We start from the raw sequence: 26,502 nt of genomic DNA, 5'->3' as shown, positions 1-26,502 counted from the left end.
GGGGTAGTAATCATGTGTTCTAACCACACTAAAAGGTTAGTGGTGACTCCAATATTCCTATTATTTTTCCTTGAAAATATTAAACCCCATTTTTATTTCGCCGCCCGGGGCACCCGCACGTCGAGACGTCGCGACATATTCTATTAAAAAATAAAATAAAAAAAAAACTCTAATAAAGTCGGTCTTTCTCGGGACTAATAATTCTCTAACACGCATATTTATGATTTTACATGTCCGGCCTCCGTTTGCTGTTCTTGTTGCCTTAATGTGCTCTTTTATATAAGTTCTCACTTCGCTTTTCTTCTCTCTGCGTTGCTTTCTCAAATCTCTCGGAGATTAGACGAGAACGAGGAGAGGCTTTTGCTATTGTTATCTTGAGAAAGTACCCATGTATAAGAGAAGAGCGGATATCACCGACGATTCTTTGTACTGCTGGGAACGTCGCCGGTCATCTCCTTCCTTCAGCGATGGCGGAGACGGAGGCTCCAACTTTTTCGACGTCTTGCAGGACGATCTCGTCATTCTTATTGTCTCCAAACTCAGCTCCACCAGCAGGGTACCCCTCCGATTTCGTCAGCATCTTGATGACGTACGTCGTGTTTCCTTTCTGGGTTGTCGGGAACTGGAAAGATATTGGCCATCTCGCCGGGTTTTTCAATTTGGGGGGTTGAGGTTGTGGTCTTCGTGCCCACTGATTGGGGGTTTTTTTTGGTTGTGCATAGGGTTGTTGCGAATAACTGTAAATCTGGGTTGTTTTGAGCGAAAATAGAAAAGGGAGAATTTTTCTTTATCTTTTTTTTTTTCTTTTGAAAAATTGTGGTGCTGAAATAGATAAGATGCTCTCTATGTGTATCGTTTGAATCTGATGTTGTTGATTATTGTAACAGATGCAAGAGATTGAACGAATTGGGTCTCCATTCGCTAGTACTTGTCCGAGGCATCCCCGAAATCGTTCCCTTTGAAAGCCAAAAACTGGTCGGATTCCGCTCACTGATTCTTGAAGCTCTGTGCCAACGTTGGCAACGTCGAAGCCTGCTACACTCTTGGCATGGTAAATTACACTTCAATTTCATCAGGGCGAATTAAAATTTAAGTAAAATTTCAGCACTTTTTATGATTCTATGATCTTATGATTTTGTTCACAGATTCGTTTATACTGTTTGCAAAACCGCGGGAGTGGAGCTTTAATGATGGGCAAGGCGGCGTTTGGTTAGCACTCACACGCGCCGTCGCTGTACTCACTCGCCGTAGTATAGTTAAACGGTAGCGGCGCCTCCAAGACAAAGGAGCGCCTCTATGTCAGCTTCTTTCTCTGCGAACGCGCCGCTTTCCTTGGCCACGTGGACACCCTCTGGGAGCTTGGCCACTGCCTCAAGGACGGTGTAGGCATCCGGCAGAACGTCGTCAAGGGAAACTTTTTCCTTTCCTAGGCTGACGTGCGCGAGATCTTTGTCAGAGAGCATGACAAATATCTTGTGCGCGTTGGCCTAGGCGAGGAAAAGTTGCCCTTGATGACGTTCTGTCGGATGCCTACGCCGTCCTTGAGGCAGTGGCTAAGCTCTCGAAGGGCGTCCACGTGGTCGAGGAAAGCGGTGCGTTCGCAGAGAGTGAAGCTGACATGGAGGCGCTCCTCTGTCTTGGAGGCGTCGCTACCGTTTAACTGTATTAACGGCGCGTGCGAGTGCTAACCAAACGCCGCCTTACCCATCATTGAAGCTCCGCTCCCGCGGTTTTGCAAACAGTAGAAACAAATCTGTGAACAAAATCATAAGATCATAGAATCATAAAAAGTGCTGAAATTTTACTTAAATTTTAATTCGCCTTGATGAAATTGAAGTGTAATTTACCATGCCGAGAGTGTAACAGGCTTCGACGTTGCCAGCATTGGCACAGAGCTTCAAGAACCTGTGAGCGGAATCCGACCAGTTTTTGGCTTTCAAAGGGAAAGATTTCGGAGATGCCTCAGACAGTACTAGCGAATGGAGACCCAATTCGTTCAATCTCTTACATCTATTACAATAATCAACAACATCAGATTCAAATGATACACATAGAGAGCATCTTATCCGTTTCAGCACCACAATTTTTCAAAAAAAAAAAAAAAAAGATAAAGAAAAATACTCCCTATTTTATTTTCGCTCAAGTTTTGAAAAAAAAAAAAAAAAAAAACCCAGATTTACAGTTATTTGCAACAACCCTATGCACAACCAAAAATAACCCCCAATCAGTGGGCACGAAGACCACAACCTCAACCCCCCAAATTGAAAAACCCGGCGAGATGGCCGATATCTTCCAGTTCCCGACGACCCAGAAAAGGAAACACGATGTACGTCATCAGGATGCTGACGAAATCGGAGGGGCACCCTGCTGTGGAGCTGAGCTTGGAGAGAATAAGAATGACGAGATCGTCCGGCAAGCCGTCAAAAAAGTCAGAGCCTCTGTCTCCGCCATCGCCAAAGGAAGGAGATGATCGGTAGCGTTCCCAGCAGTACAAAGAATTGCCGGTGATATCCGCTCTTCTCTTATACATGGTACTTTCTCAAGATAACAATAGAAAAAAGCCTCTCCTTGTTCTCGTCCAATTTCCGAGAGATTTGAGAAAGCAACGCAGAGAGAAGAAAAGCGAAGTGAGAACTTATACAAAAGAGCACATTAAGGTAACAAGAACAGTGACGGAGGCCGACATGTAAAATCAATAAATATGCGTGTTAGAGAATTAATTAGTCCCGAGAAGACTAACTTTATTAGAGTTTTTTTCAATTTTAATTTTATTTTTTAATTGAATATTAAATAATAGTTTGATTCGGAAAACATTTCTCATTTTAATGCTTACCTAATCTCGTCGATGGTCTAGCGAGATTTAAAGGGTCAGGGCATTTCGAGTTTTGACACATCACGAGAAAATATCGCTAGATGGTCCTATGACATTTTCTCGAATTTCGCTGGACCATCCAGCGATATTTAAACTAAATTTTTGAAAAAATTAAATAACAAAAAATAAAATAAAAGTTCACAAAAAAGAAAGACACACATTACAAAACTAACAATTATATATTTAAGAAATAAAGGCGAAATTCCATTGTATTCCAAAAAAAATTCCATTGTATACCAACAAAATTGAAAAGCAAGTTTCGTCAAAATAATAAATTGCCAAAAAAACAAAATAGAGTGGACGAAAGTTCCACTACTCACTGTAGTTCTCTTTCTTTTAATATATATATATATATATATCTATCTGTGTGTGTGTGTGTGTATTTTATTTTATTTCTTAAATAAAATATTATGAAATAAATATTGCTTTAATATTACTAATTTTTTAATAAATAAATAAATAAAATTTGAACTTTAGAAAAAAAAATCAATCATTTCGATAATTCAAAGGTTATAAAAAGTGAAATAATTTTGATAAAAATTTTAATAATTTTATAAAAAATACCACCAAAAGAGCAGCTTTGCAACTCGGTGGTTCGGCAAAAATGCCACCAGAAGTGCAGCTCAAAAGAATTCCTCACGAGAGACAGCTCGACAAAAATACCCATGAAGAGCGACTCAACAGTTCGGCAAGAATGTCTACGTAGAGCCGCTCGGTAAGAATGTCCATGTAAAGCAGCTCGACAAGAATGTCCATGAAGAGCAGTTTAGCAAGAATGCACATGAAGAGCGATTCGGCAAGAATGCCCATGTAAAGTAGCTCGACAAGAATCCCCATGTAGAGTAGCTCGACAAGAATGCCCATGTAGAGCAGCTCGACAAGAATGCCCATATAGAGCAGCTCGACAAGAATGCCCATATAGAGCAACTCGACATAGCATACATGATCAAGAATTAATCTCATATTAGAATTCATGCTTATGCTCAATAATCTCATACTCAAATTTTCAACATAGTGAGCCATAAATTATCAATATAAGTCAAGTCAAGTCAAGTCATACATGTAGCATATAACATATCATATAGACATGTAACCATGTAGCATATAGCATCTTATATAGGCATTCATTTTCAAACTCATCTTAAACTCATCTTTAAGTTCTTATATTTCAACTAGTTCAATTGTTGATCATGAATTAAGTTACTTTCTCAATTTCTAAAGGGGAATGACTTAATCCATGGAGTTTTTCACTTATGAACTAGTCTATCATCTCGATACCCATACTTTCTTGGGTCCGGTTGGTTTCATAAAGGATGTTTCTTTAACTCTCCATATTTGTTTAGTTTTCACACATTTTCTCTTAAATGGACATTCAAACATTATATGCCCCTTTTTCTTACATTGATAGCATATGGTGTTCGTGTAAGCATTAAAGGATGTGCTTGCATTATCTTTGGAGACTTTTGAGAAATAATCTATGTAAAGATTCATTTTCTTTTTATTTTCTAATTTATTAAATCAAATGCCTTCTTTGTTTAGATACATTCTTTGGGAGCCTACCATTTTGTCAAAGTTTGCTTTTCCTTTTGTAAAGTTATAAATGTTCTTTTCTTTATCTTTAATCTAATTTTTGAGATCATTTAACTCTATCTCTTTCTTGTTGTCAACCTTCTTTAGTGATTTTTCTAATTTTAGAGATAATTTTCTTATCTTATCCTCTAATTTAGAAATATATATATATATATATATATATATATTTCTTATATTCTATAGAGGATAGGGATCAAAGGTCTTCTATCATCTTTTCATTCTTGCTTTATAATTCTTTAATTTTTAAATCTTTTTCATTTTCACCAAGATTTTTAGCTTCTCACTACTTTATCGTAGCTTCATTCTTACTTTTTATTTCTTGATTCTAGAATCCTTTTCTCTTTCTGTAGCCTTAAGGAATTCTAACTCTTTCATTGTTCCTTCATTCATATTTTTCAATGAAGTATTTTGTTTAGTTACTTTAATTAGCATCTTATGAACTTTGAATAAATCATTTTGAAGTACTTCATAAGATGGCATGCTCTCATCATCGGATTCATCACTACAAGAATTGTTTAAAGATTTAGATAAGGAGCTTTCCTCATTGTCTCAAGTCAAAAAGCACGTATAAGCAACCTCTTGGTCACTTGATTCATTCTTTGAACTACTTGTACTCATCATGTCCCAAGTAGTGGTTTTCATGACCTTTTTCTTTTTCTTTTTAAAATATTTCTTTAGTGACATTCTGGTTTAATATGTCCAGCTTTGTTGCAATTGTAACACGTAGGAGTTTTATTCTTTGATTTCTTGCTAACTTCTTCTTCTTCTTTTTCTTCTTCTTCATTTGATTCATAATTGGATTTTCTTTTGAATTTATTTTTCCTTCTTAGAATTTATGCTAGTTTTTTAGATATAAAAGCTACTTCATCTTCATCCATTTCTTCTTCACTACTTAAGTTCTCTTTTGAGGCTTTGAAGACTCTTGATTTTACCACTCTTTTCATTCATTGCCATTTCGTATGTGAGTAAAGAACCTATAAGTTCATCTAAGGAAATGGTTTTCAAATTTCTTCCTTCCGTTATAGCAGTGGCTTTTCGTTCCCATTTAGGTGGCAGTCCTCTAAGAATTTTCCTTATCATCTCACAAGTAGTGTAGGTTTTTCCTAGTGCATTTAGGGAATTGATTTTGTGAGTGAACCTAGTAAACATATTAGTTATGGATTCATCCAGGTTCACTTTAAACACTTCATATTCACTTGTAAGCATATCGATCGTATTATCCCTAACATCTATAGTGCCTTCATATGCTACTTCTAGTTTGTCTCATATCTCCTTAGCTGATTTGTAAGCCATTATTCCATTAAATTCATTGGCATCTAAAGCACAATATAGAGCATTCATGGCACTAGAATTTACTTGTAACATCTTATAGTCTAAGTCTGTCATATCAATTTTCTCCATAGGGACTTGTTTTCCATCAACAAATTTAAGGGGAATTCGATCACCATCTATAACAACCTTCGAAGCTTTCCAATTCATAGCTTGAAGATATATTTGCATTCTCTTTTTCCAGAAGGTATAATTTAAACCACAAAAGATTGGTGGCCTAGTTGAAGATTGTCCCTCTCCAAAGGGAGCTATGCCTAATTGAGCCAATTAGATCTATTTATAGCTACTAATTAAGATTTGCTATAACCCCGCTCTAATACCAATTGAAAAGTAAGGTGTAGTCCCAAGAGAGGGGGGGTGAATTGGATTTTAAAACTTTTTTTTAATTCCTTTTGAGAATTCTTAAACTTCTTTTATTTCTTTTAAATAATTCTTGACTTGTTTGTTTAACTCTTTAATCACAAAAGAACTTAGATTCTTTTATCCAATCAACAACACTATTGCTTAGCCAAACAAGTAATCAATCATTCAACCAAACCAATCAAGCACAATGTTTAAACCAAACAACCAAATGATTTGTCAAGTATAAGTTAACCGCAATACTATTTGAATAATGGAAGATTCAACACTCTTTGGAAGATAAACACAAACCACTCAATATCAAACTTTAAACCATTTAATCACAATATAACTTATGTTATCAGTCCTGGATATAAAATTGAATCAAGCCTTGTAGTGAATGAATTTGTCTCTTTAACATGATGTGTAATATAAAATCCAAAAACAATATCTACACTCTTCTCAATATTCAGAACGCAACTAAACTTTCAGTTAATTTATCATTGGGCTATTAACCAAGTAACCTACTCCCATGTGGTTTCCGCAAGGTATGGTATAACCAACATACTCCCTTTCGATTTTCGCAACCCAAATTAAAATTAGACTTCAAGTTTACTTGATTTCTATATTATGTAGTATATATGATTATCAATTAAACCATCCACGCAATTTAAATATACTGAAAATAAAGAGTAAGGGAAATAGAGAGTGAGACAGAGATTTTTATGAGGTTCGGCTTATACCTAGCCTACGTCCTCGCATTTGGCAAACCACCAAAGGATTCACTAAACCTGTTCCTTTAATGGGCGGAACAAACCTTTACAACACTCCTTGGTTAAGGCTAGAGCCGGCCTTCTCCAAACGATGTCCTCTCGTTCGGTCACTCGTTAACTAGGCTAGAGCCCGCCTCTCTAAACAATATCCCCTTACTTAGCCAACACTCAAAACAACCCTTGGAATCATCATTCTACAAGATACAAATCAAATATTTGTGTACAAAGAATTTGCTCCTAAAAGAGCTGACTAGTACAACAATTCAAAACTATAATATACTTCAAAGTAAATAACAATATGGAAATTAACTTGAAACTCAATGAAGTATATCACCGATTAATTCTTTCAATGATTGAAAGATTTAGAATTTGTAGCACAATTTTGGTGGAAGAAGATCAGCAAAAACTTAGTTGAATTTGTGCAAGTGAGAGCAAGAGCGAGCCATGAGAATTTGAGAGCAATTGAGAGAGATTTTGAATTTTTGCTGAATTTGAATTCTTGGTACATTGATTCAATGATCTTTGAGGCTTATTTATAGACTTTAAAAGGTATGTAACTTGGTCCCCAAGTGACTTGGAGTATCCCCTAAGTTTTCACAAAGTTTGAGCCCCAAGCAAACCATTTAAAAAATGTTTCCGTTGAGGTTTTTTTAAAATTTTGTATGGGCAGTCGCCTGCCATGTTTTTTTTTAAAGAGGTAGCAAGGGTAGTAGGGTGGTAGTCACCTGCCAGGACACAGCCAGTCGCTTGGCTTGACCACCCAGGCTGCTGTCAGGTTGCTGTCAGGCTGTGGTCAGCTTCAAGTGCCCTTCAGTGTTTCAGTCATAATGTTTTCTGTGTAACTCCAAATTTGATGATCTTGGTGTAAAATGAAAGCTAAGAAAAACACCTACAACTTTCATGTTGAACACTTTTCAAAATAAATATTTTGTTATAGAGAAAAATGCACCTTAATTGTATATAGAAAAATTAACAACATTTGGAAAATCCTCTTTTTGGTGCTTTTCATGCCAAAAATGATTCGAACATTTTTTAAATAATTTTTGACCTTATAAAAATATTTTCCAAGTATGCTAAAAGGTATCTAGGTCCAATAAATTAACCTAAGAGTTTCATGTATTCATATTGAAATTATTTGAAGTACTTGCATGAAATTTCCTATAGACTCTTTCGAATTTTCAATTCTTGAATTCTTTGAGGTCTTTATGCTTGCTTCATCTTTCTTTGAGCTTTCATCAAGTTCTCTTTAATCCTCATGCTCTCATGATCCTCAAGCTTTTATCTTTGAATCCATGCTTTTAGCTTTATATTGAATTCCTTCTTTGAAGTAAAAGCTCTCATGAATTCTTTAACGCTCTATCCTTGAGTCCTAAAAATACATCACTTAACACATCTGTTAAGTTCTACTTGTTTGTTAGCATCAAAATAAGATTATAAGCCTTGTAAGGCCAACAATCTCCCCCTTTTTGATAATGACAAACAAGAAGCAAAAATTGGAGTAAGCCTAAAAAAGACTCCCTCTTTTAATAAGTATCATCTTAACATTATTTGTAAGATCAATATCAATTTCAAAACCTCTTTTACAATCATGCTCATCACTATCCAATACTTATCCTTTTGATATATATTATGTTCATGCTTAGTTTTTGCAATTTGCAATATTATGCTCAATTTTTGCTTTAAAACTTCTCCCCCTTTTGACATCCATCAAAAAGGAAAAAAAATGATTAAGTTCAAGTAAAATCACATATTGAGCATATCATCAAACATGCATATCAAACATATGAACACACTCAATTTATTATTTTTCAATATAACATGTGTAGTGTGTTATAACATTCAAGTATATAAGTTGTAACTTCATTACTAACAACTTTTTCCTTTAGACAATATTCAAGATTTCAATTGTTGATTTTATGATACTGATTTAAAATGGAATTCATGATATCTATTTAAAATTCATGATACCAATTGAAAATTTAATTCATGATACCAATTGAAAATTCTCTGAATTGATTAATAGGGAAACAATCATAATATAAGTAATATGACATAACACTCCCCCTGAATTCAATACATTCAATTTTGTTATCAATTTTGCTTTCATCATCCTATATTTCAAAACATTGATTCACATTATTTATCAGATATCAATATTATGCTCATATCATCAATGTCATACTATGCTCAAAGATATAATTATTCTTGTCATGCTTAAAAAACCAATTGATCTTTTAGATTGTGATACCAAATGAGTTTTTTTTTTTTTTTTAAATTTTGATACCAATTAAATTTTTTAAAAATGCGATACCAAAAATATTCATGGATACCAAAGACTTTATAGATACCAAAGTCATTATCACATTGTACACAACTTATGGATACCAATATAACCATTATATCTCTTATAGCTCATGGATATCAATATAAAAAACAGTAAGTCTATCCATGTAATTCATCAATAACATGCATGATCAAGAATTAATCTCATATTAGAATTCATGCTTATGCTCAATAATCTCATACTCAAATTTTCAACATAGTGAGCCATAAATTATCAATACAAGTCAAGTCAAGTCAAGTCATATATGTAACATATAGCATATCATATCGGCATGTAAGCATGTAGCATATAGCATCTTATATAGGCATTCATTCTCAAACTCATCTTAAACTCATCTTTAAGTTTTTATATTTCAACTAGTTCAATTGTTGATCATGAATTAAGTTACTTTCTCAATTTTTAAAGGGGAATGACTTAATCCATGGAGTTTTTCGCTTATGAACTAGTCTATCATCTCGGTACCCATACTTTCTTGAGTCCGGTTGGTTTCATAAAGGATGTTTCTTTAACTCTCCATATTTGTTTAGTTTTCACATATTTTCTCTTAAATGAACATTCAAACTTTATATGCCCATTTTTCTTACATTGATAGCATATGTTGTTCGTGTAAGCATTAAAGGATGTGTTTGCATTATCTTTGGAGGCTTTTGAGAAATAACCCATGTAAATATTCCTTTTCTTTTTATTTTCAATTCCATTAAATCCAATGCCTTCTTTGTTTAGAGAAATTCTTTGGGAGCCTACCATTTTGTCAAAGTTTGCTTTTCCGTTTGTAAAGTTATAAATGATCGTTTCTTTATCTTTAATCTAATTTTTCAGATCATTTAACTCTATCTCTTTCTTGTTGTCAACTTTCTTTAGTGATTTTTCTAATTTTAGAGATAGTTTTCTTATCTTATCCTCTAATTCAGAAATATATATATATATATATATATATATATATATATATATATATATATTTCTTATATTCTATAGAGGATAGGGATCGAAGGTCTTCTATCATCTTTTCATTCTTACTTTCTAATTCTTTAATTTTTAAATCTTTTTCATTTTCAGCAAGATTTTTAGCTTTTAATTCCTTTATCATAGCTTCATTCTTACTTTCTATTTTCTTGATTCTAGAATCCTTTTCTCTTTCTGCAGCCTTAAGGAATTCTAACTCTTTCATTATTCCTTCATTCATATTTTTCAATGAAGTATTTTGTTTAGTTACTTTAATTAGCATCTTATGAACTTTGAATAAATCATTTTGAAGTTCTTCATAAGATGACATGCTCTCATCATCGGATTCATCACTACAAGAACTGTTTAAAGATTTAGATGAGGATCTTTCCTCATTGTCCTAAGCCATAAAGCACGTATAAGCAACCTCTTGGTCACTTGATTCATTCTCTGAACTACTTGTACTCATCATGTCCCAAGTAGTGGCTTTCATGACCTTTTTCTTTTTTTTCTTAGATTCTTTCTTTAGTAGTGGACATTCTGGTTTAATATGTCCAACTTTGTTGCAATTGTAACACGTAGGAGTTTTATTCTTTGATTTCTTGCTAACTTCTTCTTCTTATTCATTTGATTCAGATTTGGATTTTCTTTTGAATTTATTTTTCCTTCTTAGAATTTTTTTTTAGCATTTTAGATATAAATGCTACTTCATCTTCATCCATTTATTTTTCACTACTTGAGTTCTTTTTTGAGGCTTTGAAGACTATTGTGTCTTGGGCTTTGGTTTTACCACTCTTTTCATTCATTGCCATTTCGTATGTGAGTAAAGAACTTATAAATTCATCTAAGGAAGTGGTTTTCAAATTTCTTCCTTCTGTTATAGCAGTGGCTTTTGGTCCCAGTTTAGGTGGCAGCCCTCTAAGAATTTTCCTTATCATCTCATAAGTAGTGTAGGTTTTCCTAGTGCATTTAGGGAATTGATTTTGTGAGTGAACTTAGTAAACATATTAGTTATGGATTCATCCGGGTTCACTCTAAATACTTCATATTCACTTGTAAGCATATCAATCATATTATCCCTAACATCTATAGTGCCTTCATAATTACTCTTAACTTTTTTTTTAATTAATTTATTTAAATTTTTTTTCGGGTTATTATATGAAAAACATAGTTAAATTAGAAATATCCTCAAACCATTGCGATTTAAGTGTTTCATAAGACCCGCAGAAAATTTGAATTCAAAGACATGTAGTATATAAAGAATAGGTTTGAGCATAAATACAGTCTAACTAGTTCGCATGCATTTTTATGTGTAGTTACTAAATCAATTATGCGACTTTAAAAAACATATATGTATATAATAATAATAATAATAATAATAATAATAATAATAATAAGACAAGAGTGAAAAAAAATTAGTTTTGAAATTAATTCTTGCCATAAAGTATTACAATAAAGATATATGTATATATATAAATTTATATCCCCCTTATGATGTTTGCTTAAAGTACTGGGGGTTGCTTGCCCAAAAAAAAAAAAATTTAAAGATCATGCAAGTACCAATTTTCTGGTTTTATCAATTAAGCTCATACAAAAATATAACCAGAAAACCATAACTATGATGATCCTTAAGATTTAACAATCACATATAAGATCATATGGTAAACACAAACAACTTGTGGCAAAACAATAAATATCAACGAGATCATTTCATTTAAACACATGCCACATTGAATTACAATATATCTAAGCTGAAAATGTTCGTGAGCAAAATAATATTGGAATTTATGTTTAGATACTCCCCCTATCAATTTGAATTACGAGCTTAGATGAACACAGTTGCTTATACTAACCAAAAATTAATTTCATTAAGCATGTCATGCAGTATAAGCAATTATTTTTGCACTCCTTAAGTCAACTATACAGAATATATATCAACTATATTTATCATTATCAGTGTAGTTGCCCTTATAGACCATAGATGAATCGGAAGATATATATTAAGACATGCAATAATGTTCATGACCCAAGAACATTTCATATCAAACCATAAAACTTCAAGCGCATGATATAATGTTCTGGGATTTCATAAGAGCCTCAATAATTCAGTAGATGAAAGTAATGCATATGGATCATTTATGCTCTTCCTATAGGGATGGATCTGAGCCTTTCTAAACATTTGATGATTATGTTAGGATGAAGTTTAATTATTTATTTTATTTTTCACTCATCATTTCAAAAATATTTTAATATTAATTTTATCATAATCATTTATGTACAAGGTTCTACTTTTGGAAAAAATCTATCGAAATTTCGACAGCATACCGTGTGTAAGTTGGATGTTTTCCTATAAAACTTGTACATGATAGTGGCTTGTTTTCAACAGATAAATCATATAAAGCAAGCCACAACCTAATATCCACAACTAATATGCAAATTATATCACTGCATCTGCCATGCAGGAGACTTTCAACACAAGCATGCTTTCCAGTAGTTCAATCAACAACTCATAAAAGAAATGAACTATCCAACATATGACATGAACAGTAACTAACAATGGATAGTTATGAGATTAGTGCAGAGTTGTTTTCACAAGAGCATACAGACATAGAGGCATAAATAAAAATTGAGAGCATTTTAATGAATATAGATATAAAAGATGAATGCTCCCCCTCAATAATGCACTCGACTCATTTAATGCTTTTTTCTTGTTTTTCAAATCATTTAGCTAAGAGATCTAGATTTTTAATAATATATGCTTGGCTTTGGATGGATAGGCTTATAGGACCAAAAAGTCACAATATATATTTATTTAAGTGAGCTAAGCTAATATTGCCTCTATTGATATGAATTTTAATGCGTGTGAGAGGCACGAGTTCAAATGACTTGTCTTTCTTATCGTTCATGCATAGGTTTCTCAGTTATTGCATTTTCATATATGTTGAAACCAATAGCAATCATATTAGCCATTTAACTTAATTCACAAAGTTGAACCTCTAATGGATTTGATTTAATGTTTGAGAGCTTATGAGAGGAATTTTGGATCAATACTCTTGAAAGATTTAAATTTATGTTATGTTCAAAGAGTATTCATTATGAGTGGACGTGATTCAAGATATTTGCATGGAAGTGGATATGTCCAAGCAGAATAGTCAAAGAGCACTCAATATATATATTAGTCATTTATGAACAATAAAGAGTGATGACTAAACTTTGGTCCAGGCTTAGGCAGAGAACATATAAGAGAATATGAATAATTTTTTAACAACGCTCTTCGGAGAGTGGAAAGTATCCTATAGATATGATCATGATTTGTAGCAAGGATACAAACCGATGGATAGGTATAGTCTTTACCGAATATGATCGTGGTTTGGTAAAGAGTTCCTATGGATGGGATGGTGAACCAAAATTAGAAGATTTTTATATTTTAAGCACAAAAGGGAATATTTTGGTTAATCAGTGAAACTAGAATCCCTTAGTGCTTGCCTCTAATTTTGATTATGGAAGGATGTCTTTAAGTAAGGACTAGTTGAAATAGGGACTAATGATCATTAGTGCTTAAGCCTAGAGTGATGACTAAGCTATTGTTAAGGCTTTTATATTCAAAAAAGAGTTTAGGTTTAAATAATATATATCGACATAGATTCCCTAAAAATCAAATATGTGCAGTGGACAAGATAAGCTTAACCTAAGATTTGTATATTCAAGTATGAATTAAGCATTGAGAATAATATGCCAGGCACAATTGCCTTGTCCATTTGGAAGTGGATTTTTATTCAAGCAGCCAATAAATTCATATTTCAACCAATGAATATATGCATTAAGTTTAGATTGGTTATATGCTTGGATTTGCAAATTGACTTGATTCTCAAATTATCTTAGTATACCAAAGGTGGAATGAATATGCTAAGATTTGACATTTTAGGAACATACCACTTTGTAGGCCAATAGACATAACTCCTCCAAAACCTAGAACCTAAGGAAAGCATTTATGTAATTCCAATTTGAATATGTTCATCCTTAAGTCCTAAGGAGTTTCCCTTTTTGACAACTCATACCATTTTTTCAACCTTTGATTCTTGATGGGTTAGGATAATATGGTTGTTTGACTCTCCAGACCCGTTTGGGTTTCACACCTTTTCTTTTAAATGGGCAATCAAATTTTATATGCCCCATTTTTTTTTTTTTACATAAGATGCATGTGGTGTGAGTGTATGTACTGGAGGAGATACTAGCATAATGTTTAGATTCTCTTACAAAGTACCCCATGTATAGGTTCTTCATTTTCCTATTTTCAATTCCATTAAAACCTATACCTTCCTCATCTAAGGTCATCTTTTGTGATCCTAAGAGCTTGTCAATGTTTTCTTTACCTCTAGTGAATGTATGACTGAACTTAGATTGATTTTCTATTTTATTTTCTAGATCTTGAATTTTTAAGTTCTCTAAACCTTTGCAAACATTCTGAAGATTCATAAATTCTTTAGTTATATTGTTTGCTTTACATTCCAGTTCTAAAATGAGAAGATCTTTCTTATTATCACTCGAATTTGAGATCTTAATACATTCAACTCTTCTTCCAACTTTTCATTCTTGTTTAGTAACTTCTTGATTTTGAAATAATTTTCCCTTTCAACAAGAAATTTTGACTCACATTCTTTCACGGAGGTCTTATAGTTATTTTTCGAAGCAATATATCTTTTGTTAGCTTTAATGAGTGACTTATGAATTCTAACTTTGTAGTGTCATTTGCATTATTGTTACAACTTGAGGAGTGAATTTGTCACTAATACTCCACTATTAGTGATGAATTTTAATCCTTTACTAATACTTATTATTAGTGACGAATTTGTAATTCGTCACTAATACCCTACTATTAGTGATGAATTTGAGCTGAGCCGATGTAGAATTTATAGTGATGGTATTAGGGTTTTAGTGGCGGTTATAATCCGTCACAAATAATCCATAATTAGTGACGAATTTAGAATTCGACACTAATAGTTAGTAGTAACGGTAGATATAACAATTATTTTAAAATCGTCACTAATACTCATAAATTTGTCACTAATAGTAGTGGTGACGAATTTATAAGTATTAGTGATGAATTTGATCTTTCACTAATACCCTGATTTTTTGTAGTGTTATTTGCATTATTGTTGCAACTTGAAGAGTGAATATATTTATGTGCTTCATACATTATTTTAAAGCTAGTATACTCTCTCATTTATTATTGTTGAAATTATTTTTAGAGAGTTAACTTGAGTTGATCCCAAATTATTTCATTGATAAATATTATCTTGGGATAACTCTTTTCAGCTTGTGAACCTTGCATTATTGTTGCAAGTATTCAAAGGTTTGTTCTTGTGTTTTGTGAAATATTTTTTTTAAAACAAGCTTGATTTCAAATATCTCTTGTGTTAAAATTTTGAGAAAATCATCTTAGAGATATTTTGATTATATTTTCTGAAAATCTTTGAAACCCTATTTGTGGTTGATATATATCTTTATATTGTTTCAAAGATAGATTGTAAACACACTCTCACACTTGGATTGCCTAGTGACATTATCTTGAGAGTTATAGTATTATCTGCACTGAGCTTATAGTTCCTATCTGTTTGAGGTGCATTGATTATTGCATGTGCGTATTGGTACATAATTTGCTTGTATTATAAGCATAATATTTATACACAAAATTTGTATTGAATATCTGTTGTATTCTAGGCGTGGCATGAGGAGGCGTTGATCTAGCCCATAAGGATCGTTAAGGCCTTCTCCGTCTGCAAGAAGAGTGTGTAAATGTTGAGATCAGTCCTATGAATGACCTGGTTGTAATCAGTGTCGTTCCACCCGTTAAGTGAGTCATAGTGGAATCGTCGGGCTTGCAAGCTAGAGGCGGGGATGTAGGCAGTATTAGCCAAACCCCGATAACATATCGTGTGTGCATTTTATATTTCAACAATTCATTTACTGCACGTGTATGTAACTTTCAATAGTCTGTGAATGTTGCACGTGACTTTATTTCCGCACTTTATATTTATCTGCGCATTTGGGATTGCATAGACATACCCTAGGTTGTGAAATGGAACTGAAATCAACCTAGGAAGTTTTAAATACCCAATTCACCCCCCCCTATCGGGAATACACCAATTCCAACACCTCCCATGAGATTCAAGTTCCTAAACCAACATCCTTTTACAAGAGCTAAAGTGTGAAAGAATTTTGAAAATTTCTTCTAGGATATGGAGCTGTACTCCAAGGCTTCCCAAATTCTAGAGAATGAAAGAGTAGGGGAAGAAAAAGGAAAGTGGTACAAAATCTAAAGGGGAGGAGAGCAATCAGAATAAGGGAAAGAAAACATCCCAAAATCCTCAAAGTTCTGATCATTACATTTGCAATGGCCCACATTGAGCTCACAACTATCCTATATGTGATATAACATAATTCTTTGGTAGCCTCTGATGCGAAAGATGGTGAATGACGAAGGGCTATCACATGTTAACCCATTCAAATCGTTGAATGCTATCTTTGTTGCAAAGCCCTATCCTAAAAGGGCTTATGTGTGTACAAGTGAAGATCAAAGGCATTCAGACTGATGAATTTGTGGATTCAAGAGCCGCTTATAGTTTTGCTGCAAAGAAGGAGGTGGCGAGGTTTGGCCTTAAACTCACACAAAATTCAAGTCAAATCAAGTTTGGGAATTACAAAGAAAAATCGCTTTAAGGAACGGCCACAACAATCCGAACCATGCAGTTGGCTCAATTAAGGAAACAACTTGATTAATTGTTGACAACTGGACTCATCTAACCTCATAAAGCCCCTTATGATGCTCTGGTATTGTTTAAAGAGAAGCAAGATGCTTCTTGTGAATGTGTGTGGATATCAAGCATTAAATAAGGTTACTGTCAACAACAAGCATGATGTTCCTAATGTGGAGTTGTTGTTTGATTGATTGTCCAAAACTTCCTATTTCACAAAGCTAGACCTGCGATTAGGGTATTGGCAAGTGCGGATTGTAAAAGGGGATTAATCAAAAACAAAATGTGTGCCTAGTTCTTATGAATTCTTGGAAATGCCATTCAATTTGACTAATACTCTATGAATGATAGGTTCTATGAGTATATTGACCGTTTTGTGGTTATATACCCAGATCACGTTGTTATTTACAATGATTCCTTAAGAGGACCATGTGCAGCACTTGAGAAAGGTGCTCACCAAATTGCAAAAGAATCAACTTTGTGTCAGGAAAGAGGAGTGCATTTTGCCACCAAGAAGTGATGTTCTTAGGACATTGGTTGAGCAAAGGATGGATCAAAATGGATGGAAGAAAGTCAAAGCCATCCATCCTTGATTGGAATGGACATTCTAAGGTTGACAAACTACAGTCATTCCTTAGATTGGCTAATTATTATTAGAAATTCGTACTGAGGCATTCAAAGAGAGTTGCCACATTGACAAATTTGCTGAAGAAGGATAATATATGGGCATAGACAAGCAATTGGCAAAGTGTTTTCTGTGATGATCTAAAAATATATATACGATTAAAGCATAATAATAATAATAAAATAATAAAAATGGTCATTTAATTAATATCAATACATAAGTGTTTTTCTGTAGGATCCTCGATTCCATGTTTAACACCTAAAAAAGACCTTGTCTTAATGAGTGCTCAGAGACCATTGCGGCTCAGTCACTCCCTAAAGGTCAGCCTGGTTAAAATGGAATTTCATAGGATAAATAGGATATATATTGTTTGTACACATAAATAAGTATATATACATAAAATAATATTTTGACAGACATAATTTGTAGAAATATATGGTATAATAATAATAATAATAATAATAATATAGGTATCATATGCGGGACCCACAAGATTGTGTGGGGCCCACATGAGTCCCAAAGTCGTGTGGGGTCCATATGAGTTCCAAAGTTGTGTAAGGCTCATAAAATATGTAAGAACTATTGGTGTTACGTAGGACCCACTTGGGTCTCAAAGTTGTGTGGGACCTACATGAGTTTTCGAAATTCGAACTTAATTCTTTTTCAAAAAAAAATATTAAAACATAACTTAAAAATAATAACAATGATTAATAATAATGACTTTAAAAAAATTTTAAAAATAAAAATAATTAATTAATTAAATAGGAGTGTCGGTAAGCACTCCCATTTCTCTCACATGATCTTCATCCCCATCCCATACCTAACCTATACCTAACCCATCCATGCCAATTTTTAATTTTAAAAAAATTATAATTTCACCCCTTTCTCCACACTATTACAAATTCATTTTTTTTTCCCAAAATTTTCCTATAAATAGGAAGCTCTCAACATTCATTTTTCAAAAAAAAAAATTTACAAAGGAAGTGAAGGATTAATAAGTAAAAGAATTAGTGGTGGAGGAAGAATTTTTGTTATAATTAAAATTCTCACTCATCCACTTTTTCCGATCTCATTTTTTAAAGACATTCGTCGTGATCGTAGTACAATGTTAAGTAAGAGGTAAGTAAAATTTGATTATGTTAAATTTTTATTTAAAATTTGATTATGTTAAATTTCGATTATTTGTATATAAATTTCGATTATGTTAGTTAGTTTCATAAAATTCTCCTGAGTTTATTTTTACGCATATTTAATTATACTAATTTTATCTTTAATATACATGCATTTATTTTTGAGTTAAGAAATGTTCTAAACCCCTCGAATATTTTACATCATTAATTTCTATTCAAGAAAATAGAAATTTATAGTTACATATTTCACGAAAATATGAGTAAATATTACATGAGTTGATTTTTTTATGTTGTGTATTTCACGAAAATATGAGTAAAAATGAGATTTTCATGATATTATTTTAATTGTACAAATTATATAATAAAAATATTTTTAAAACCCCTTATGACTCAAACGATATAGAAAATTACGAATGTTCGATACCGCAACTTAAAGTTTAAACGGATCAGAGTGCACTCACACTGTTTACAGAGTGATTTTATATGGTAGTGGATTTCTCTTGAGTGCACACCTGGGTCGGACCAGGATTTAATAGGGAATATCTCACTTAATGATGATGTACATTGATTTAGTTTGACCAACTAGCCAGTTAAGTCCAGTTTTCGGATCGCACAACCCAATCATGAGGGTAAACATGACTTACGATTAACAGGACAAAGGGTGATTTTTTTAATAGTATGTGTATATACATATTTAATTACGTATACAAAACTATTGATGAATTGAAGGAAAAATATATGTTTATATGAACAGGATTATTCTTGTGCCTATATGATGATCTAAAGGAAACGTATAAGAAAAAGTTTATATATGTATATAATTAAATATTATAGTTACAGTTTTAAAGTTAAAATTTTAATTTAACAGTTACAATATATGATTATAAAATTTTACTGTTGTAGTTGATGGTAAAAGTTTTATATAGAAATTTTTCAATTTATATATATTTTTAAAGTAGTTTTGAAGTTATACTATTAAATATTATTTTACGAAATTAAAATATTATGAAAGCTCATTTTGGCCACACACTAATAATAATCTTATTTACTTACTGAGCGTCGTCTCACCCCCAATCATTATTTTATATTTCAGATCATTTTGAAGAGTGTACCAGAAATCTGGTGTAACAAGTGCATGGGTGGGAATCGAAAGAGTAGAGTAGAATAAAAATTTAGCATAATACAATTTAGAATATATTTGTGTATTTTAGAATTTTAGAAATTTGCATTTTAATAGTTGAGACATATATTTGTAATAAAGCTAATTAGTGCTCAGGTAATAAAAATAATTTAGATTTATTTGCGTCCACTGAAAAATTTATATGTAGGAACTCATTTGGGTTCGAGTCCTTACACTTTTGATGAGCTGAAGATGGTTGTGTCTTCAGAGCCAATGTTGGTTACTTGTGTTTGTATGCCTTTCTGAAATGCATATCGATGCTTCCGATGGGGCTATCAACGGACTCCCTATGCAAGAAGGACATCATGTGGCCTTCGAAACTACAAACTAAAGGATGCTGAGGTCCAATATTCTGCTTATGAGAAGGAAATGACTGGTGTTTAGAAACTTACAAGCACTATCTGTTAGGTACCCGATTCATGGACGTGATTGAAAATTTGGCAAACACCTATTTCAATACCCAAAAGAAGATCTCCACAAAGCAAGCTCGTTAGCAAGATTTTCTAGCAGAATTTGACTTCAAATGGGTTCACAAATCAAGAAGGCAGAATCAAGCAACTAATTCCCTTAGCCGAAAAGAAGTGGAGGGCTATGTTGTAGCTTAGTTGGAATGCAGTTTCATTGATAAGATTTGTGTTGCTGCAAAAACTAATACATATTTCATTAGACTCTAACAAATTGTGCACAAAGGCATTGAACACAAAAATTGGTTGGAGGATGGGTTATTGTGCATAAAAAGGAAGCAAAGTTTATTTTCCTTACACTAGAGGACTTCTAAATGAATTGTTGAAGGAAGTAGTTAATGCACAATGATATGGACAACCAAGAAGGGAGGGTACACCCGCATTGCTAGCACAATCATATTTTTTGCTTAAGATGGAAGAGGATGTTGAGGTCTAGTATAAAACTTGTTATGTACACCAACAGGATAAGTTAGAGAGGCAGAAGGAAATATAGCTACTGCAACTTCTACTAGTTCTATAGAAGCTTTGAAGGAACTTGTTTATGGATTTCATAGTTGGGTTACCAAAGGTGGAGGATATGTGGTCAATCGTTGTGGTGGTTAATCAATTATTTACATTGTCAACCCACAAGCTTGTCCTACAAAGGTAGCCACAGAACTAAAACAAGTGGTGAAATAGTTTGAAATGCCTAAACACATTGTAAGTGATAAGAGACACATGGCTCACTAGTAGGTTTTGGATCACTTGTTCAATCAGATAGGGATTGGACTAAAGTTCTCTATGTTGACCTTATAAGTCACGCCTGGCTTTGATAGTGACAAATAGCTATTGTATTTGATGGGTATTTGAGGTTATGTGTAGGTATACTGATTGGCAGATCAATGTGATAGCACAAGGAATTGAAGTTGAAGTCCCAATTTATGTTGCATTTAATTTCATTATTCTTTAAGGGCCTGTAATAGTAAATATGGTTTTGATTGTAATAACCATATGCATCACCTGCATGATTTGATAAGTAAGCTTAAACTAAAAAGGACCTAGAAATGACCCTAGGACACTCACTCATGCATATATATATAGTCATTTGAATAGGGTGATTGTATGCTTAAACATGACCGAAATGCACTAAATAAGCACATTCTGTCGACCGTACTTGTATGTACAAAAACCACCCGGTCGACCAAATAGGAACCGGGTCAACAATTTGACCACAACCCGGTTGACCGAACTTACACAGTTCATTCTCACCTGGTCGACTGAACTCCCTAGGAGTCAAATATTTGACCCTACGGTTGATCGTGCCTAGATTGTATGCCAACGCCCTGGTCGACCAAGTTCCCACGTGTGGAACTCAACGGTCTAGTCGACCGAACTAGTTAGTTCAAAAAGTTCCTGGTCGATCGAACCGCGCTAAAATGGACAATCGCCCTGAAACCTCCATGTCTGGTCGACCGAACTTGCGGTTCAATTAATACCCAGTTGACCGAACTTAAAGCAACTCGGTCAACCGAACTTCCTTCGGTCGACTAGTGCTCTCAGGTTGCCCCTTTATTTTTACCATGGTTAATATTTTTAAACGGGGTTAATTTAATTAAAATATAAAAATATTTATAAGAATTCCTTATGTGTCCCGGATGGCCAGAATCAGGAGGAAGTCTATATATACCCCTTCATTTGAAATGATTAGCAACAAGATTAGCAAACTCAATTAGTGATTTTACTTTGAATTTCAAAATCATTCTCTCTTACTTACCTTGCTATATTGCCAAAAATCCATTTGTAAGTTTGAATTGAGTTTTGTTGTTCTATAGGTTTGCTCTCTCAAGTTTGTGCTTGCTTGATACTATTTTATTTGAGAGCAAAATCTCAAGTGTTCTTACGGGACTTTCTTAAAAAGTCTTTCCTAAGAAGACTTTACTTGAGCTTCTGAGTATTGCGTTGTCATTGCAATATCTTGAAAAGTTCTTATTTGATTTTGGTTGCAAAAATCCGTTCAAATCATTTTCAAATATCTAGTGTGTTTCATCTTGAGAAATCTTTGAAGAGATATTTGTTTATGTGGTAAAGATCTTTGTTGCAATATTTCTTGAGTAATATTATTTATTGAACATAAAGATTAAATCCTTTTTGCAAACCAAATCTACATATCTCTTGAGCTTTATACGTTGAGAAAACTTACTCGTTGAGATATTTGAAGTGTTGCTAATATCTTTGTCTGACCATTGTGATTGAATATAGTTTGTGATACAAAGATTATATTGTTTGCACTCTCACGCACTGATTACATCTCTCATATAACTATTTGAGAGTAGACATCAAAGACCACGTTGAGCTTACTTCATTATATCATTTGGTGGTGTATGTGATTGCTTAGATTGGGTACAAATCTGCTTTATATGAAAGCATAATCATTGTACCAATTTCATTATTGTGAACATACTGAGTGTTTCCAGGCGTGGCCTAAGGGGGCGGTAATTCAGTCTGGTAAGGATTGATTGTAAAGGTTGAGTTCTACCCTGTGCTAATTGACCTAGTTTGTTTAAGTGTCACTCCACCCGTTTAAGTGAGCAAGTATAGTGGTAATCTTTGTGCTTGTTAGCCAAGGCGGTGACGTAGGTAATTTGCTGAACCTCGATAACATTTTTGGGTATCACTTTCCTTTACTGCTTTCTGGTGCACGTGTAGTTAATTAAATTGCGTCATTTAATTTCTGGTATATATTACACTTGATTTACTTTACCTGCATTAGATTGACCATAGGGTTGTGAATATACTGTTGCTAGGATACTTACCTATGGGATTAATTCTAAAAGTACCAATTCACCCCCCCTTTTGGGATCACAATAAAGCTAACAATTGGTATCAGAGCCACGTAGCATAGACTAGTAGTTATTTTGCAAAAGATCATATATGACTCATAGTTCCATAACCCCTTTCCCTGAGGGACCATCTTCCACACAACTTCCGATTTTCAGTGGTGTTAATTACACCTTCTAGAAACAGAGGATGCGCATCTGCCTCTAAAATACTGATTGGAAGGTGTGGATGATCGTCTCTAAGGGAAATTATGTTCCTATGAAAACAAAGGGTGCAACTAGAGTTCCTAAGACCGAGGAAGAATATGATGATCATGATGATGATATAAAAGTTGTTAGTTTAAATTCCATTGCTATGAACATTCTATATTATAGTCTTGATGTAAATGAATTTAATAGAATAATGGCATGTTCTACTGCGAAAGAAATCTGGGATAAGTGAGAAGTCACTTATGAGGGTACTAGGGATTTGAAAGATAGTAGGATAGATATGTTGACTAGTGAGTATGAGACTTTTAGGATGAATGTAGGTGAGTCCATTTAGAGCATGTACACTAGATTCACACACATCATAAACTCACTGCATGCATTAGGTATGACCTATCCTACATATGAGATGATTAGGAAGATCCTTAGAGGTTTACCTCCTATTTAGGAAGCCAAGGCAACGACTATTGCTGAGGTTAGAGACCTTAAGGCAATGACATTAGATGAATTAATAGGTTCCCTGATCACCTACGAAATAGCCATAAATGATAGACTCAATGAACATAATAAGGCGAAAAAGGTGACTGCATTGAAAACCTCCACTAACACATCTAGTGAATGCAGCGAACCTGACACTGATGATGATATGGCAATGCTAACTATAAAATTTAGCAGATTCTTCAGGAAGAATAGAAAGTAATACAAAAAATATAGGGAGTCTACATCTAAGAAGAGAGATTCTAGCAAAATAAAAGAAAAATAAAATGCTCCCACGTGTTACAATTGCAACAAAGTCGAGCACATCAAACCAAACTTCCCACTACTGAAAAAGGAAGCTAAGAAAAATAAGAAAGTCATGAAAGCAAACACCTCATGGGATAAAATTGAGCAGCAGTGACTCTGACTCTGACCGCAGGGACTCAGAGGTTGCTAATATGTGCCTGATGGCACATCGTGATGAGGTGTCGCCCTCTTGTTCCTTATCTTCATAATATTCATCTGATGATTGTGATTATGATTGCATGTCTACGTTTAGAGAATTACAATTTGAGTATATTCGTGTATCTAACATATTAAATAAAATGACCAAAGAAAATGATGATTTGAAAAAGAAATGTGAAAATTGGTCAAAATTGTTTGGAATTGTAAATACCTCTCATGCTTCGATTTTAAAAGAAAAATATGTGACCATTGCTAAGCTTGAGAAGAAATTGGAGGATAACTCCAAAATTATTTTTAAATTCACTAAGGGCAAACACAATTTTGAAAAACTATTTGGTGCTCAAAGAAATTCTAAGTAAAGAGGGTCTAGGTTTTAATGGTGTTGGAAATATTAGACGACCTGATCTTTACATGGGACATTTCACGCGGGAATCGAAATCTCAAGTCCCTCCTAAAGATCCTAAGTGTAGAATAAAATGTTTTAAATGCAAACAAATTGGTCATATTCAATTCTATTGTCCACTTAGGAATAAGCATGCAAAAATTAGAAGAGTATGGGTAATTAAGGGTGATCCAGATACTAACCCCTGTGGACCCAACAAAATTTGGTGACCGGCATCAGTTACTTAGTCTATTTTACAGGTATGTTTAAGATCGTCCTCCTCCAAGGATAGATGGTACTTGGATAGTGGGTGCTCATGGCACATGACCGGCGACAGAGGAAAATTCGTATCAATTTTTGACACCCCAATTTTAACCAGGCTACCTTGAGGAGGCCTGGCGCATTAAAAACTTACTTGAATCCCGAATGGGAGCATTTGATGGAATCCTAATGAATTTTTGAGTCACGGTGAATTTTAATTGAACCCCAAAATTCTAATTGAGACCCATTGAATTTTGAAGTCTCAGGGAAATTCGACCGAGTCGCGGTGTTTTAATCGAGTATCGGTGTTTTTAACTGAGTCATGGTGTCTTTAATTGAGTTCCGGCATTCTAATTGTGTCCTGGTGAGTTTCAACCGAGCTTTGGATTTTTAATTAAGTCCCATTGAGTTTTAATTGAGTATCGGCATTTTTAATTGAATCCTGGCATATTTTAATCAAGCCTCGGTATTTCGATCGAGTCCCATTAAATCTTAAGTGAGACCCGGTATTTTAATTGTTTCAGGTTCAGGTCCTTCCAATTTTTATAAATCAAGTTTTATTTCCAAAACTTGGGACTCTCCTTTTTGGGAAGATAAATTGGCCAAGCAAAACGAAAGAAATCCAAAAATAAAAAGGAAAATACGCGCGCAGGAATTGTTCTCCCTCCAAATCCCACTAATAGAATCACGTGTAGCCAGGAAGGAATATATTTTTGTTGAAGATCTTTCTGCTCCCCGCGTGCTTTTGCACGCTATCACCCAGCTTCGGAGCCTATAAAGGCTATTCCTACAATACCCGCAAGGGGAGGCACTCCATTTCTTTACCCACTATTCACTACGCAGCACTGCTCCCTTCTCTCCTTGCTCCCCCCCCCCCCCCCCCCCCCCCCTGGCGCACAAGCTTTCCTTCCTCTTCACAGATCCAGCCACCTCGCCAGCCACCTTCCCACATAACCGGCCACTAGCCTTTCCCTTCTATTCCCCACCTTCCATCAAGCCCATTAACTCCTCACAGACCCACTCATAGCAACCACCGCGCCAGCTCCGGCTGTGAGCACGCAACCCAGCACCCCCTTGGTACCTCCGTGCCTGAGCCACCATCTTCCAACAACTACCATAACCATACCAGCACCACCACCACAACCGGGCTGGTAGACGAACCGTGAACCCAACAACTCCCTCGTCTCCCAAGCACCGGCAATTCCCTGCAACTCCGAGGGTCACCATCACAACAGCAACTCCATCTAGGTAACACCTCTCTCTCTCTCTCACACACACCTCCCTCCACTCCATTACTCTCCCTTGTTTCTAGCAGCTCTCGGCATATCACCATTGTCACCATCTTCGCCGCTCCTCACCATAACCACCTGCAACAAACGAGACCACCACCCTCGCTCCCTCTCATCTACAACCTCCTACTTCGCCCTCGCTGCAACACCGAGAACCTCCACCATCTTCAACTCCCCCATCTCACGAACCACCAGACTCTCAACCTCTGCAACACCCCCCGAGCTCACCCTCATCTCCTTTCTGTCATACCAGCAGCTATCC

General features: G+C 34.4%; 2 pseudogenes; one reads left to right on the top strand and one right to left on the bottom strand.

Moving 5' to 3' along the window:
- The first annotated feature begins 388 nt into the window (after positions 1 to 388).
- LOC131147216 (F-box protein At1g67340-like) lies at positions 389 to 1,430 on the top strand (annotated as a pseudogene).
- On the bottom strand, positions 1,427 to 3,790 carry LOC131147215 (F-box protein At1g67340-like; annotated as a pseudogene).
- Between the last annotated feature and the right edge of the window lie 22,712 nt (positions 3,791 to 26,502).

This window comes from Malania oleifera, unplaced genomic scaffold (genome assembly GCF_029873635.1).
Source record: "Malania oleifera isolate guangnan ecotype guangnan unplaced genomic scaffold, ASM2987363v1 ctg563, whole genome shotgun sequence".
NCBI lineage: Eukaryota > Viridiplantae > Streptophyta > Magnoliopsida > Santalales > Ximeniaceae > Malania > Malania oleifera.
The sequence above is the reverse complement of the archived record's forward strand: the minus strand, read 5'-3'. Positions and strand labels throughout refer to the sequence as shown.